This window comes from Stigmatopora argus, chromosome 9 (assembly GCF_051989625.1).
Source record: "Stigmatopora argus isolate UIUO_Sarg chromosome 9, RoL_Sarg_1.0, whole genome shotgun sequence".
In the NCBI taxonomy this organism is placed as follows: Eukaryota; Metazoa; Chordata; class Actinopteri; order Syngnathiformes; family Syngnathidae; genus Stigmatopora; species Stigmatopora argus.
This window is the reverse complement of record NC_135395.1, coordinates 1,979,994-1,992,402: the sequence shown is the minus strand read 5'-3', so window position 1 is coordinate 1,992,402 and position 12,409 is coordinate 1,979,994. Positions and strand designations below refer to the sequence as shown.

The 12,409-nt window shown below is 39.9% G+C and overlaps 1 long non-coding RNA gene across 1 annotated transcript in view; it reads right to left on the bottom strand.

Annotated features, from left to right (window-relative positions):
- Nucleotides 1-10,653: 10,653 nt before the first annotated feature.
- Nucleotides 10,654-12,409, bottom strand: part of LOC144082955 (uncharacterized) — a 32,547-nt gene continuing 30,791 nt past the window's right edge. The window contains exon 3 of the long non-coding RNA XR_013303413.1: nt 10,654-11,077. This is a non-coding gene — a long non-coding RNA (uncharacterized LOC144082955). The remainder of the gene's footprint in view (nt 11,078-12,409) is intronic.

Sequence of the window (12,409 nt, the reverse complement as noted above, 5' to 3'; positions counted from 1 at the left end):
CCTGCAGACAAAGACAAGACATCTATAAATTTACTCACACACTTAAATCTGGCCAAATATTTTTTTTAAAAGAGAGCAAAAGAAAGAAAAAATAGAAAAAAACCTTAAAATATTTTGAAGAAAAAAATTGTACCAAAAGATGCTACTCAAATCTTTTAAAAAAGCCAATATTAAATGAAGTCTTTAAAAATAAGATCCTCCTTAACTTAAAAGTCTGGCTTCTCACTTTACAAGCCAAACTGTGGACTTCACCTATATATGGGCGGGGGACTTGCAACTTAAGTTCAGTGAAATTTCACGTCATTGAGTTACACAAGATTATAAGCTTTATTTAATTTGGATGAATACTTACTTATTCTACAATAAACAAATGAGCCTTCCAGCATTCTCCAGAGATCAGAGTCATCTGCGAGGAAGATCACCTGGACATGTCGACATTAGGTGCAAACACGCCCATATTGTCCCGCCATATTGCATGGGGAAAAGATGGTGGCTTGCTTACCGCGCTCCACGAAGGTGTTTGTCCTCCCAACTCAATGTATGTTTTGCACTGACAACAGAGAACCAGGAAGAGATTGATGAGCTACAAGCGCATGACCACATATTTCATTAGCCTGCCTTTTTAATTTTTTTCCCTGAAGGCTGGCCAATTCCTTTGAGATCAAGAATCTCATGTATATAGATTTAATAACGGCATTCTACCATGCTAGTAATTTATATTTACACTCATGGTACACCTTACCTAACCATTATGTTAATAAGGTCAATCAACGCCTAAATCCATTAGAAAACAAATAGTTTAATGACTTAACATAGCATCCTGGATCTATTCACGAACACTTATCTCTTTATCCATTTTTTTGCAGGGGATGATTGTGGAGAAGCTTCAACCTGTAATAATCGACTTGAATGGACACCGATCAATTAGAGGGCATAGTACATACAGAGAAACCACACTCATGCTCATCACTGAGTAGAAACTGAATCTGTGCTGCCTCTGAAGATGTCAACGCCACTATAATTGTCAGTGACTCATGGAAACTGTATAAAAGAACATGGAAATAAATTGAATGGAAAAGTAAGGGGCCTCAGAAGCTTTCTAGCTCACAGGCCTGGTCAATCTTGCTTTTCAAGAACATGTTCCATCAAAGCTGCTCATGGGCCTAATACAACTAATTATACTAGGTTAAAATAAAAAGGAAGACGGTAACTTAAAATATCTCCTTTAGTAGAATGACTACCCAGCTATGCAACAACCTCATTACGGAACAGACTGAGCTATCGAATAGGAGGTTGGGGTCAGCAATACATGGACTGATGAAGTGAGGATAAGAGTATAATGGATAAATGTGACTGCTAGGACCTGTCGACAAAGATGAATGGATGTTTCTAAGATGAAGCAAGTAAGACATTTGCGAACAGTGATGTAGTGAATCATGTTTGGAAAAGTGTGTGCTTTGTGGGTACTATAATGAATTTGTGGGTGAACTAAAGACAGTTGTGTGGGAGCTTGTGTAGGGGACCATCCCAAGCTGCAGGGTGACACAGCTGAAGCTGGCTCTCAATGATGGGAAAATGCTATGAAATTGATGTAGGTGACATCCGAGGGGGACAAAGATGAATCTGTGCGTCTGATTACAGGAGAAAAATAGAAGACACCAAGACGAGGAATGATGGGAGCACACAGCAAAAAAAAACTGAATGATCGAAAACAGAAAGCAATCTCTCGGGTATGTAAATATATGACCATATAACACTGACCAGAAAAATGAATCGAATAAAAACACAAAACATAAGTTTTATGGTCATCAAACTGTTTTTTTTTTAAATGTGATTGAATTGAAATGCAATACAAGTAAAATGGCTATATGCAGGACAGAATTTGGAGGAAATCCTTATCAAGATCTTTGTGGAGATAAACATTCTCAGTGACTTTGGGTTGAGAGTGGAATAAGCCCTGCCCTTGTCTCCAGTTACTTGCAGGGCATACATATACAGTATGGAAAAACAACCTTTTACACCTTTTTCTGACCCTGGCAAAAAATAATGGCTTAAATGTGATTGGTTAAATGCTTCAATATGAAAACACACATCTGGAAGCAGTGCAACCAGGGGGGAAAGCAATGAAAGGAAGCTAACAGATAATTTGGAATTATTTAATAAGTATTCATGGACAAAATATAATTAACATCAGTCTGTGATTCAGATATTTCTTAGGCCAGCAGAGAAGGTCTTGAAGGCCCTGACGGCCCACCACTGGTGTGTATATATGTGTATACGCACACACACATACATACATAAAAACTTACAGTCCGGGAGATATTGTGGCTTACCTCGCTCATGTTGGGAAGCGTCCATAATCAATTCCCCATAGATATTAATAACCTAGCGGAAAAGAGAAAACCATGAGGGCAAATACAATACATACACATACGTACACGTATGCCTACATACATATGCCGCACGTGTGGCGTCAACCTCCTGGTTGAGACAATTTTGCAGGGCTGAAGTAGAGAAATCAACCAGCCTGTTCCTCCAAGACCACTGGGAAGGAGGGCAGGTGTGGTTCGAATCCCGGTTGGGAATCATTTTTCCCTTACATAGAAAAAAACCTTGTGTAGTCTAGACTTTCCAATAATGCCAAGGTAAAGTGTGGCTACTTCATGGTGTAGAGGTTTTTTCACCTGACTGCCATGTTGGCGGTTAGGGTTCAAATCCCAGGTAAGAATCATTTTTCCCTTAAAAAGAAACAACCGTGTGCAGTCAAGACTTTCCAATAATCACTATGTAAAGTGTGGCTACTGCATGGCATAGAGGTTTGTTCACTTGACGGCCATGTGGGCAGGTGGGGTTCAAATCCCAGGTAGGAATAATTTTTCCCTTAAAAAGAAACATATGTGTGTAGTCAAGACTTTCAAATAATCACTAAGTAAAGTGTGGCTGCTGCATGGTGTAGAGGTTTGTTCACTTGAGTGCCATGTGAGCAGGTGGGGTTCAAATCTGAGGTAGGAATCATTTTTCCCTTAAATAGAAACAACCATGTGTAGTCAAGACCAATGTTCCCTCTAATTTTTCGTTGGTCTGAGCAGAAGGTCAACCTTCCTGAGCGCACCGAGTACCAGTGTGAGCGACATCATCGGTACTCGGATGATTCGCCTAAAGACGTTTCGCCGACGGACGTTTGACAGACGGGCAGGTCGCCGAATGAACGTTCGGCGGAACGTCCATTCGGCGACCTGTCCGTCTGTCAAACGTCCGTCGGCGAATCGTCTTTAGGCAAATCATCCGGTCACGACATCATCATTGCTCGCTATGGGCACACCAGTATCACACCTGCCACAAGCAGGTGCATGTCAATGTTCCCTCTAATTTTTCATGTAAAACATGCTGTAAAACACGAAAAACATAAGTGGACAGAGCTACTGCCACTGGCTGCCGCTTAAACGGCGCCATCATGGGGAAAGGGGTAAAAAAAAAAAAAAAAAAATTAAAAAAAAAAAAAAAAAAAAAAAAACGATTTTTTTTTTTTTACTGCGCGCCATATGATTGCTGCTGCGCAGAGAAGACGAGAGTAGTGCGCAATTGCGCACGCGCGCAGCTTAGAGGGAACACTGGTCAAGACTTTCCAATAATGACAGTGTTAAGTGTGGCCACTGCATGGCGTAGGGGTTTGTTCACTGGACTGCTATGTGGGCAGCTGGGGTTCAAATCTCAGTTGTGAATCATTTTTCCCTTAAAAAGAAACAACCGTGTGTAGTCAAGACTTTCCAATAATGACAGTGTTAAGTGTGGCCACTGCATGGCATAGGGGTTTGTTCACTGGACTGCTATGTGGGCAGCTGGGGTTCAAATCTCAGTTGTGAATCATTTTTCCCTTAAAAAGAAACAACTGTGTGTAGTCAAGACTTTCAAATAATCACTAAGTAAAGTGTGGCTACTGCATGGCGTAGGGGTTTGTTCACTTGACTGGCATGTGGGCAGATGTGGTTCAAATCCCAGTTGTGAATCATTTTCCCTTAAAAAGAAACAACCGTGTGTAGTCAAGACTTTCCAATAATGACAGTGTTAAGTGTGGCCACTGCATGGCGTAGGGGTTTGTTCACTGGACTGCTATGTGGGCAGCTGGGGTTCAAATCTCAGTTGTGAATCACTTTTCTCGTAAAAAGAAACAACTGTGTGTGGTCAAGACTTTCAAATAATCACTAAGTAAAGTGTGGCCACTGCATGGCGTAGAGGTTTGTTCACTTGACTGGCATGTGGGCAGATGTGGTTCAAATCCCAGTTGTGAATCATTTTCCCTTAAAAAGAAACAACCATGTGTAGTCAAGACTTTCCAATAATGACAGTGTTAAGTGTGGCCACTGCATGGCGTAGGGGTTTGTTCACTGGACTGCTATGTGGGCAGCTGGGGTTCAAATCTCAGTTGTGAATCATTTTTCCCTTAAAAAGAAACAACTGTGTGTAGTCAAGACTTTCAAATAATCACTAAGTAAAGTGTGGCTACTGCATGGCGTAGGGGTTTGTTCACTTGACTGGCATGTGGGCAGATGTGGTTCAAATCCCAGTTGTGAATCATTTTCCCTTAAAAAGAAACAACCGTGTGTAGTCAAGACTTTCCAATAATGACAGTGTTAAGTGTGGCCACTGCATGGCGTAGGGGTTTGTTCACTGGACTGCTATGTGGGCAGCTGGGGTTCAAATCTCAGTTGTGAATCACTTTTCTCGTAAAAAGAAACAACTGTGTGTGGTCAAGACTTTCAAATAATCACTAAGTAAAGTGTGGCCACTGCATGGCGTAGAGGTTTGTTCACTTGACTGGCATGTGGGCAGATGTGGTTCAAATCCCAGTTGTGAATCATTTTCCCTTAAAAAGAAACAACCATGTGTAGTCAAGACTTTCCAATAATGACAGTGTTAAGTGTGGCCACTGCATGGCGTAGGGGTTTGTTCACTGGACTGCTATGTGGGCAGCTGGGGTTCAAATCTCAGTTGTGAATAATTTTTCCCTTAAAAAGAAACAACTGTGTGTAGTCAAGACTTTCAAATAATCACTAAGTAAAGTGTGGCTACTGCATGGCGTAGGGGTTTGTTCACTTGACTGGCATGTGGGCAGATGTGGGCAGATGTGGTTCAAATCCCAGTTGTGAATCACTTTCCCTTAAAAAGAAACAACTGTGTGTAGTCAAGACTTTCAAATAATCAGTAAGTAAAGTGTGGCTACTGCATGGCGTAGGGGTTTGTTCACTTGACTGGCATGTGGGCAGATGTGGTTCAAATCCCAGTTGTGAGTCATTTTCCCTTAAAAAGAAACAACCATGTGTAGTCAAGACTTTCAAATAATCACTAAGTAAAGTGTGGCTACTGCAATAGCGCAGAGGTTTGTTCACTTGATTGCCATGTGGGCAGGTGGGTTCGAGTCTTGGTAGACGATGAACCATTTTGCCATTAAAAAAGACTAAGTCATTCAGTCTTTCCTTAAATAAATCCACCAAATGACCATGTCTAGGCGGCCCGCCTCATGGTGTAGTGGGTCAGTCAACTGCCTGCCATGTGGGAGGCAAGAGAAAGCTCTCACAGTGCCAGGCGTCGGTATTAGCGGCGGAAAGAAGTACTACTCCGAAAAAGGCGCGAAATACAAAATTGGACTTGCGAACATTTTTGGACTTAAATGCAATTTGCAGACATGTTCGTATGTACCGTTGTTCGTAAGTTGAATGTTCGTAAGTAGGGGAGCGTCTGTATATAGTAAGGCTTTTTTCTTTAAATAATCGACATAGTATAGTAAGGCTAAGAAAGTCGGAGAATAAATCTGACTTCTGATTCTTCTCGTAGTTATTGCTGTGGTCCAGTGGCAAAAATATTGGTTCAGAACTTGAGGTGGGAATCAGGAGTGAGTTCAATTCCGCTCTTTGCAATTCACAAATTGTTTATTAAGGTAATGAAAAGGATAAATATAACTTCCAATCACTTCATTTCAGAAGTCACTGTGGTCCAGTTGCAAAGACAAACGGTCAGAACTTCTGGTGGACTCAAGTTCAAATCAGGAGTGAGTTCAATTCCACTCTTTGTAATTCTCAAATTGTTTATTGAGGTAATGAAAAGGATAAATATAACTTCCAATCACTTCATTTCAGAAGTCACTGTGGTCCAGTGGCAAAGACAATGGGTCAGAACTTCAGGTGGACTCAAGTTCAAATCAGGAATGAGTTCAATTCCTCTCTTTGCAATTCTCAAATTGTTTATTTAGGTAATGAAAAGGATAGATATAACTTCCAATCACTTCATTTCAGAAGTCACTGTGGTCCAGTTGCAAAGACAAACGGTCAGAACTTCTGGTGGACTCAAGTTCAAATCAGGAGTGAGTTCAATTCCACTCTTTGCATTTCTCAAATTGTTTATTGAGGTAATGAAAAGGATAGATATAACTTCCAATCTCATCCTTTCAGAAGTCACTGTGGTCCAGTGGCAAAGACAATGGGTCAGAACTTCAGGTGGACTGAAGTTCAAATCAGGAATGAGTTCAATTCCACTCTTGGCTTTTCTCAAATTGTTTATTGAGGTAATGAAAAGGATAGATATAACTTCCAACCACATCATTTCAGAAGTCACTGTGGTCCAGTGGCAAAGACAATGGGTCAGAACTTCAGGTGGACTCAAGTTCAAATCAGGAATGAGTTCAATTCCACTCTTCGCAATTCTCAAATTGTTTATTTAGGTAATGAAAAGGATAGATATAACTTCCAATCACATCATTTCAGAAGTCACTGTGGTCCAGTGGCAAAGACAATGGGTCAGAACTTCAGGTGGACTCAAGTTCAAATCAGGAATGAGTTCAATTCCACTCTTTGCAATTCTCAAATTGTTTATTGAGGTAATGAAAAGGATAAATATAACTTCCAATCACTTCATTTCAGAAGTCATTGTGGTCCAGTTGCAAAGACAAACGGTCAGAACTTCTGGTGGACTCAAGTTCAAATCAGGAGTGAGTTCAATTCCACTCTTTGCAATTCTCAAATTGTTTATTGAGGTAATGAAAAGGATAGATATAACTTCCAATCTCATCATTTCAGAAGTCACTGTGGTCCAGTGGCAAAGACAATGGGTCAGAACTTCAGGTGGACTGAAGTTCAAATCAGGAATGAGTTCAATTCCACTCTTTGCATTTCTCAAATTGTTTATTGAGGTAATGAAAAGGATAGATATAACTTCCAACCAAATCATTTCAGAAGTCACTGTGGTCCAGTGGCAAAGACAATGGGTCAGAACTTCAGGTGGACTCAAGTTCAAATCAGGAATGAGTTCAATTCCACTCTTTGCAATTCTCAAATTGTTTATTTAGGTAATGAAAAGGATAAATATAACTTCCAATCATGTATAGGCGGGCCGCCTCGTGGTGTAGTGGGTAAGTCACCTGCCTGCGACGTGGGTGTCGAGGGTTCACGTCCCGGTGTCGCCAGTCAACGACTGTATGGTGTCGGCAGTCGGCCGAAGGCCGACTGTCGAACACCACCAGGTATCCCCCCTCCCAACTGTCTTCCGGTCAGCCTTCGGCTGACCGGCAATATTGTTTTGCTGAAAAAAATGACTAAGTCTTTATTTGAATGAAAAAAGGATTACCCATTTACTGAACTACTAGTGTAGTGATTAGTCAAACGAGAGCGGGATTCGAACCCCGTTTCCCACGTGGCAGTCAAATCCACTAACTTGAGGTCTGTCTGACCCATTGTCTTTGCCACTGGACCACAGTGACTTCTGAAATGAGGTGATTGGAAGTTATATTTATCATTTTCATCACCTCAATAAACAATTTGAGATTTGCAAAGAGTGGACTTGAACTCACTCCAGATTTGAACTTGTGTCCAACTTCAATTTCAACCCATTGTTCTTGCCACTGGACCACAGTGACTTCTGAAATGAGGTGATTGGAAGTTATATTTATCATTTTCATCACCTCAATAAACAATTTGAGATTTGCAAAGAGTAGACCTGAACTCACTCCAGATTTGAACTTGTGTCCAACTTCAATTTCAACCCATTGTTCTTGCCACTGGACCACAGTGACGTCTGAAATGAGGTGATTGGAAGTTATATTTATCATTTTCATCACCTCAATAAACAATTTGAGATTTGCAAAGAGTGGACTTGAACTCACTCCAGATTTGAACTTGTGTCCAACTTCAATTTCAACCCATTGTTCTTGCCACTGGACCACAGTGACTTCTGAAATGAGGAGATTGGAAGTTATATTTATCATTTTCATCACCTCAATAAACAATTTGAGATTTGCAAAGAGTGGACTTGAACTCACTCCAGATTTGAACTTGTGTCCACCTTCAATTTCAACCCATTGTTCTTGCCACTGGACCACAGTGACTTCTGAAATGTGGTGATTGGAAGTTATATTTATCATTTTCATCACCTCAATAAACAATTTGAGATTTGCAAAGAGTGGACTTGAACTCACTCCAGATTTGAACTTGTGTCCAACTTCAATTTCAACCCATTGTTCTTGCCACTGGACCACAGTGTCTTCTGAAATGATGTGATGTGATTGGAAGTTATATTTACCCTTTTCATTACCTCAATAAACAATTTGAGAATTGCAAAGAGTGGAATCAAACTCACTTCTGATTTGAACTTGAGTCCACCTGAAGTTCTGACCCATTGTCTTTGCCACTGCACCACAGTAAAGTTGGAAGTTGTATTTATCCTTTTCATTACCTCAATAAACAATTTGAGAATTGCAACGAGTGGAATTGAACTCACTCCCTATTCCCGCCTCATGTTCTGACCCAATGATTTTGCCAGTGGACCACAGCAACAACTAGAAGGTGAAGAATCAGAAGTCAGATTTATTCTCCGACTCTCTTAGCCTTACTTGCTATGTCATTTTTTAAAGAAAAAAAGCCTTACTATACTATGTCGTTTTTTAAGAAAAGAAGCCTTACTATACAATATCATTTTTTAAGAAAAAAAGGCTTCCTCTACTATGTCGTTTTTCAAGAAAAAAAGCCATGCTATACTATGTCGTTTTTTAGGAAAAAAAGCCTTACTATACTATGTCGTTTTTTAAAGGAAAAAAGCCATACTATACTATGTCGTTTTTTAGGGAAAAAGCCTTCCTCTACTATGTCGTTTTTAAAGGAAAAAAGCCATACTATACTATGTCGTTTTTTAGGGGGAAAAGCCATACTATACTATGTCGTTTTTTAGGGAAAAAGCCTTCCTCTACTATGTCGTTTTTCAAGAAAAAAAGCCACGCTATACTATGTCGTTTTTTTAGGGGGAAAAAGCCATACTATACTATGTCGTTTTTTTAGGAAAAAAAGCCTTACTATACCATGTCGTTTTTTAAGAAAAATAAATTGCTGAAATCTCATTGGTCAAACTGTCTGTGCTGGATCGGTTGGAACAAAAACCTGCACCCACACCGGGCCTCGAGGACCGGTTTGGGGACCCCTGCTCTACACCATGAAGTCCATGAAGTGGCCACACCTTACCTTGTCATTTTTGGAAATCCTTGAGTACACACGGTTGCTTCTATTTAAGGGAAAATGACACCACGCCAGGAGGCGAACCGCCTTTTTTTGCAGTTAAAGTAACCCATAATTCACAATTCAATCAAAAATTACTGCAAAAGATAAGGAAACTAACTAGATAACTGAGGAATTGAAATAAATCTATTAGCCTATATTATCTACACAATTTTGATGCTTTTTCTTCCACCTTTTGCTACTATCATCGCTGTAATGTATCTTTGTGTGGTGTGCACCGCTCCTCTGTCAACATCAGAGGTTACAAATTCTCAAGGGTTTTTTACAACAGAAGAAATAAAATGCTGAAATGGCCACACGAGCAAACTCCACATTAAATAGAGAAGGACTGGCTTAAAAGTAAAAAGTCCTTTACAAGTACTTTTGTAACTTTTTGTGTGTGTTTTTTTTTTAATCCAACAACATCTTATCATTCAAATTCACTATATATGTAATTGTCTGTAGGTTTTTGTGTGCGTGAATTGAGAGTTTGTCTCAATATGCCCTGCGATTGACTGGCACTCAATTCAGCCCGTCGTTAGCGGGGATAGGATCCAGCACGCCTGTGACCCTCCTGAGGATAAGCAACATATAAAATGAATGTAATGTTCTAACCTTTGAGAGCAGACACTTGTATACTGGACAGAGCAGAAGGCTGAATGATCGGATACATCGAGTGCCCTATCTGGCGAGTGCGTGTCAGCAGATGCTTGGTGCTTCTCCCCACACATTGGAACATATGGCCCCATTCAGAAAGGTGGACTTGTATGAATATTAATACACTTTCACCATGCAATAAGTACCCTCGCAGGAGGCCAGTTTAACTTGAGTGAACACTAGAGGCATGTGTTAAAATGATTCATCGCATAAGTTAGGATGCTGAAGGAGTGAGATTGAAGATGGCCCCATCACCAAGCAATTTCACTCTTCTGATTATGTTTGATTGTGTTGTCCGATTGCACAGCCAATATTCTGTCTCACTTCATCACTCATAGTTTAAAAATGAGACAATTTCAACTGTCAATTTGTTTTGTTCGAAAAAGAGACGGTTTAGTACAATGGTAATTACAGACGTTTTTGCATTATTACTTCTATCTGTCGGATTATTTTATTTCAAACTTGGTATGAACTGTCAAGTGAAGATATTTTAAAGGTTAGTAATTCTCCTTCCAATGTCCTCAAAAAACACATTTCTCCTTTTCAGACCATTTTTAAAATAAACAATAGCATAGCTTTTTTTCCCGAGTCCATACGAATATACTACAAGGTTAGATTCACTCTTAGACAAGCACTGGTGACAAATAATACTCAAGGTTTACATTTTTCTTAAGGCATGAACTCTAATGAAATTACATTCTTCTTCCATTATTCTTCACAAAGAGGTTCCTTTTTGCCATGCTTATAATGTTGATCACATACCTAAGATAAATGTCCTTGTTCTGCAGACAACTTAGCCAAGTGTAAGTCTATTCTTCCTCAGCCTCAGGGAACCCATCTGCAACATTCGCAACGGTCCGTGGTTCTGCTTGACTAAATCAGTACACCTGCAGCAGATTTGGGAGGAAGCCGGTTGAGGATGTCACATATCTGTAAACTGACAGCACCTTATGTTCACTCTGAATCTGCAAATCTGTTAATACAAGCTTTGAAACGAGAGGAAAGATCTCAACAAACCTCGGCCCTCATGGTAATTTAATTGGTTATCTGTAATATAGACTTTTTACAACATATTAAATTGTAGGAGAGAAAAACATGATTATTAAAAACATAGAATGTTGTCATTTTTTCCTATGTAAATGCAATTTTCATCACTGTTTAAAGCATATGATTTTACTGTAATTTTCCCCTCTTCATATTTGGTAGTCAAATTTTATATTGTACATAGGTCAGAGTATCATTGTCTTGACCATAGTTTATGGTATAATAACTAAGCCAATTTTTAGAGCCTTTGTTTACGGGCTTACTCTGACATTTATTGTAATATTTACTGTTTTGTTCTGGCATTTAATGTAATATTTGAGTCATCAGACTGGTCATAATGAAAGGGGGATCATTGCCTACTGTGGTCCTTTCCCAAGGTTTTCTCATTTTTCCACCAAAAGTTTTTTATTGCTTCTTTAGATACAGGGATTCCACCACTGATTGCACCCTTGCGACCTTTGTGTGGATAAACGGAACAGAAAACAAATGAATGAAAAAATATTGCTGAACTTCCTGCTCAGTTCTGAGACAAAATGAAATTTCAAGAGCCCTCTTAGTGATCTCACAATATATCTCAAACACACACTGACACTCACAAACGCACACTGCATAAATACCTATAATAAGGCTTTGAAGATAGTGTGTACAAAGAGATCAAGGAAATAGGTTTTGTGCAAGTGTTGAGTGGGTCATAGGCTATTTAATCATAGAGGAAGATTTTACTAAACCTGCTCTTGAAACTTCAATTTAGATCAGAAAGAAAGAAACAATCTAATTCCATTCCACTCAATCTCCTAGGAATCCTTGCTATCTGCTTTTAGTGGCACCGTCCGGGAAATTCAACAAAGTACTCAAGGGTACCGTGAAGCCTCTCCGCTGCTTTGTTTGATATACAATGACTCCCTTTGTAACCAAATGAAAAAGTGAACATGTGCTATATGCTGACATTGATTTATCTCACAAAACAAGACTATGTTATGCCTGGCCCCATCCAGAAGGTGGTGAATTATTAACTATTGTTGGCAGTGGGCCTAGGCAGGCATGAAAGGCCTGGCATCCACCCCGGGAAGGGCTAAAGGATGGAAGTGTCTTCCCCTACTACTCTGAGCTCTGAGTATTTTTAGTGCAGAGAGCAGCCCCGATGGCAGTTTGTTCATTAACGCTCCCTTGCTGGG